The 5369-nt window shown below is 37.3% G+C and overlaps 1 protein-coding gene across 1 annotated transcript in view; it reads right to left on the reverse strand.

Annotated features, from left to right (window-relative positions):
* WDFY2 (WD repeat and FYVE domain containing 2) overlaps window positions 1-5369 on the reverse strand; it is a 179046-nt gene that overhangs the window by 10920 nt on the left and 162757 nt on the right. The gene's annotated exons all lie outside the window — the stretch shown is intronic.

Below are 5369 nucleotides of genomic sequence, written 5' to 3' on the forward strand. Positions count from 1 at the left end.
GATCAGCTGTCGCGTGTGCTGCGCATAGGAGAGGGCCTGGACTTTGTCGCTGTGAAAGAAACCAAGGGTTAGTGACAGTTTAGGAGAACAAATGCAAGGCCTCGCTGCAGAAACCTCGGCAAAGTCAGCCAATGTGCTCACTCACTCTGAGCCCCAAGTGTAGATCTTAGAAACCTGATGGAATTTTCAGCATGCTAAAGGTCAGAGGAGTATCCGGGATTTAAAATAAGTCTGAATGCTCCTTGACACGTTCAGGCCCCAGGAAGAGGTAATCTGTCAGTTACAACACTTAAGGAAAAAAGCTGATTGTTGAATGGACTGTAACTTCTTACTGGTTCCCTCCTTCCTCAAGTAATTAAAATCTATAGCATATGTTCATTTTATATTTGTTCAAGAGTCATGATTTTCCCTTTTACAAAATTATCCTTGAAGAGTTTTGGAGGTCATCCGTTGAGATGCCCACCGGATTTACCTGACACAGCCAGGTAAACTGTGTTGCCTCAGGTGTGTACCTCACAAGTGGCTTAGGACCAGCCGTGCGTTTTCTTGGCTCCCAGAGTGAATCCATAGTAGTAACAGACCTGAATTTCACAGGCTCTCCATTTCTCTAGTTTTTATTCTCTCTCTCCTGATTCTGTTTTTCTTTCTAGTTTGTGCAGGACTGACAAGTTATTCCTTCTTGGCAGCAAAGATGATGGAGAATTTAGTTTCATGGTCTGAGTGATTGTTAACAATGGATTACAGAGATCTGTCTTTGTTGGGTGAGAGAATAGGGTATATAGTTTCTTGGTTTTTTTTTTTTTTTGGTATGGTTGTCTATTTTGAGCTCAAATCAATGAAGAATTTTGTTTCTACTGGGAAGGAGAACAGCTCTTTGGTATCTGGACTGGTGATTTTTTGTGTGTTTCTGTTTATTCTTGATCTGTGGCTGAAGTTGAAAACCTAAAGCTATTAAGCTCTATGTGTTTATAATCCAGAGGAGCCTTCACCTCTTGCTGTGTGTGGAATGCTTTCCTATTTCCAGAGGGTGTCAATAAATGGGATTACGATACCTTTTAAATTAAAAGAACTTGTTCTGATTGTCTGATAGAGATAAACAAGTGCTTTTCTAAATTGAGTCCTCCTAAAATCACAGAACATCAAACCTCTAATATTGTGAACCTGCTAGACTTAAACATACAAATTCTTTTAACAGAAACTGCTAGCCAATTCAGTAATATTTTAAGAATCCAAGTTCATAAAATTAAGTTTCATTTGGCAAATGAGACTAGTAACATAGGTTTTAAAATGTTACATCTTTCTCTGATTTATTAGTGTTGAACAGAATACAAGTGTGCGTTTTATTTTTATTTATCCTAAATTTATTCAGGATAGCTGGTCAAATGAGCTCATACATAATGTTTAAGATTATTAAAAATATAAATTGTGTTCAGCTGAATTGAAGAATTATTCTGACAAACTTTTTTATATGAATAGCAATTATATTTTGTAGCATATCAACTTAAAGATAATTTCCAAGATCCTTAGGTAACAAAATGGACTAATGTTAACCTGAGCTAATCAATAACCATTGGATACTTAGATAATGTCTACATAAGTAAGAATACTGTGATTTTGTATAAAGCATAATATTAAGTTTACATATGTTTGCTTCTTATTTTTCTATGCTATAGCGAGGCTATACCTTTGAGTTGTGTCAATACATGAGTTCATTTTTTGCCACTTTAAGGGAATGTAAAAGTGCCTTATGTCACTATGGAAATTTCAGTAATGCGTGTTCATGAGTTCTGCTAGTCTGCTAAAATGATTATATGGGATGATTTATCCATATCCTCCCTCCTCCTAATTTTCTCTGTGAAATATAAATTAGTTTCTTTGGTTAATTATTATAATTTAAATGGGTGGGTTGAGATTATGCCAGGAGCATTAATGAAAAAGAAATACAATGGTTTTTGTTTTTCGAAGAAAAACAGGTTAGCTTTGTATCAAAGCAGTGGTTCTTGAACTTTTTGGTCTCACAATCCCTTTATACTCTTAAAACTTATTTGAGGACACCAAAGAGCTTTGGTTTAATAAGTGACAATGATCAATGTTTACTGTATTTGGAAATAAAACTGAGAAATTTTAAAAACATTAATTCATTTGAAAACAGCAATGATGAATCCATTTCATTTTAACATGTCACATATTTTGTAAAAAAAAAAAAAAAAAGACATTTTCCAAAACAAAAAATTATGATGAGAAAAATGACATTCTTTAATATTTTTGCAAGTCTTTCTAATATCTGACTTAACAGGAGAGCTGGATAATCATCTTTCTGTATATATCATAACCATAATATCACTTCTTATAGCTTCTGGAAAACTCCACTGTATACTTTTGAGAGAATGAAGATGAAAAAGGCAATACTAAAGTGTCAATTTGTTCTGGAATATGAAAGAGAAAAATGAAGGACAAAACTTGGAAAGCGAGTTTTACTTGCTTTGGCTTATAATACTTTAGTCTGAAAAAAAGCTGTAAGATGCATTACAATTTTGGCTAAGTTCCCTCAGTTTTGATGGCTTGCTTAGTTAGTTTACTGATTAATGCCTACAATGTGAAAGGATATTCTTTACCTTCTGTGGAATCTGCCTAGCTAGCAGGGATTCTGTGTCTCACCAGAATTATTTTCAGTACTTTAATGTTGACTCGATTAATGCTCTTAAGAAAAAAAAAGAGAGAGAAGAAGTACTCACGTGTGAAAAGAATTTTAAATTATTTAAAATTGTGTCATCATCTATGCTTATTTTTAAATGTTTTACTGCTTTAATTATACAGATAACCAGGTATTGCTTCTTAAGCAGCCGTGCTCCTATCTTACCCCACTTAAAATTCCCTTGACAACTCTTGTTAGAAATAAAGCCTGAAGTAACAAATAAAATGAACACTCTGACAGTTGATTTCTCAGCAAGGCAAAGTTTACTTCTGCAGAAGGGTGCTGCTCGTTAGTCTGGTCACCACAAGAGCACACCGACCAAAGGAAAACAGTGGCTTTATCCCTAACGCATTGGCTCCTACTGCTGTGTCCAGTCTCCATTGGCTAGAGTTGGACTGCACAATCTAAGCTGAACTCGGTTGGCTAACTTGAGAAGTGCAGGGATGCGGTTACACTGGTGGGAAAACAGTTTTGGCGGTGGGGGTAGGGGGCATTGCAACGGGAGGGGTGATTTACAGAGGGAGTAGCAGATGTGGAATGTGGGCTCTATAGGTAAAGACTGAGAGGAAGGTTGTTTCCCAGGGCAAGGGAACACAGAGAGTAAGGAAGTCTGGCCTTGAGAGCAGGGAACAACGGACAAGGGAACTTAAACACGTTAACCCCTTTGAAGAAGAATGTCTTACTATATACAACCCTGGTTTTGCCTTTCCAAACTGAACCTCTGTTTTGAAAAAATAAAATTTTTAGGATGTGTTTTATGCCTGAAGATTTCCCAAGGAGGTCCTAGAAAATCATAAAGACTTGCTCCCTTGTCTTACAAAAAGAGCAATGTGGTGAGGTGCAGTGGCTCATGTCTGTAATCTCAGCACTTTGGGAAGCTGGGGCAGAAGGACTGCTTGAGCCAAGGAATTTGAGAGCAGCCTGGGCAGCATGGTGAGACCCTGTCTCTACAAAAATTTAAAAAATAGTCAGATGTGGTGGTACACGCCTATAGTCCTAGCTACTAGGGAGGCTGAGATCAGAGGATCACTTGAGCCTGAAAGGTTGAGGCTGCAGCAAGCTGTGGTCATACCACTGCACTCCAGCCTGGGTGACACAGTGAGACCTTGTCTGAAAAAGGAAAAAAAAATTTAAAAAAGAAATGCTATAAATAATTACATTTGTTTGATGTGTTACTATTTTAAGAGTAAATGGGAATAATTGTCAGATCAGAAGAGATGCTCAGCCGGCCCTAGGTTAAGTGTCAGTAAGTAAAAAATTTTCTTAGTATTTCAGAAATTATATGTTTTATTGGAAGACTGTGGAGATTTCCTGATGTCATTATTGTCTATAATATGTTTTTACCCATGGGGAAATACTGATCACAATTCTTAGGAAATAGTTATATAGCATATCCCAATGGGGAATTTTACTTTCCCTCATTCTGATATCATTGGTCACAATTACAAATTAACCCTTAAGTTACAAAATCTCTATAATCTGTAGATAATTTCTGTATTATTCTGATCCTTGCCTGAAGGCCCTACTATAGAGTTTGTGACTTCAATAAAGGATAGCCTCAGAGTTTCATGGAAAAGAACTATTTGTACTAGGTATTTTAAAATATTGATATTTCAAAGAACAGACTCTTTGGCACAGGCCGCTGAGCTGACATTGCTTAGATAATTTTTAAGCTGTGCCAGTGGATTGAGTCAGGATTTCCTTGGATTTCTGGACCCTTTTTAGTCTGAATGCAGATGGCTTCATGAATGTGAACGGCTAAACCAAGAACCATCAGAACAAGAATTAATTACAGTTCATTCATAGAACTGAATGAACAGAACAGGGAAATTCTATTGTGGTTATTTGTCTGGAATACTGTTGATGTTGTTTTAATGTTCTATTTTCTGGATATATGAGGATGCCTTTTCTCTTATTTTAAAGCTATCTCTAACCCACAATTTCGTAAACTCTGTTATTATAAGTTAAATCAAAACATTTAAGAAATGATACCCAATTCTCACTGACTGCCCAGAATTTAAGAAAACTGTTACAGAGACTCCTTACTTTTCATGGAAACACAGTTATTTGCATTGATTCAATGAGAATCTATTGGCAAGATATAACTGGGCAAATCAACTGTATAACCTGGAGTGTCATGTGTGAGAATGATGCTCACTGAATCAGATATGACTAGCCACTTTAAGAACTCATAGAGCCAACTTACAAAGCCTTCCCAGGAAAACTGGCCTGGTATCTGATTTGCAGGGTCCTGGCCTTACAACTGGTAAGGAAGGTACCAGGCCAAGAACCTAGCAAATGGTGGAAACTTTGAGGAATTCAACTGTTGCAAGTATTGTAGGTGAAATACAGTAGAGTTTCTTGAGCTTAGTTTTCTAGCCTTGGTATGGCAAATTTTAGAGGCTCTGAAAAGTCCAGTCCAGCGGTGGCTCACACCTGTAATCTCAGCACTTTGGGAGTTCAAGACCAGCCTGGTCAATGTGAAGAAACCCCATCTCTACTGAAAATACAAAAATTAGCTGGGCATGGTGGCGCATGCCTGTAATCCCAGCTACTTGGGAGGCTGAGGCAGGAGAATGGCTTGAACCTGGAGGTGGAGATGGCAGCGAGCCAAGATCACGCCACTGTACTCCAGCCTGGGCGACAGAGCAAGACTCCATCTCAAAAAAAAAAA

This window comes from Mandrillus leucophaeus, unplaced genomic scaffold (assembly GCF_000951045.1).
Source record: "Mandrillus leucophaeus isolate KB7577 unplaced genomic scaffold, Mleu.le_1.0 Scaffold338, whole genome shotgun sequence".
NCBI classification, from domain to species: domain Eukaryota; kingdom Metazoa; phylum Chordata; class Mammalia; order Primates; family Cercopithecidae; genus Mandrillus; species Mandrillus leucophaeus.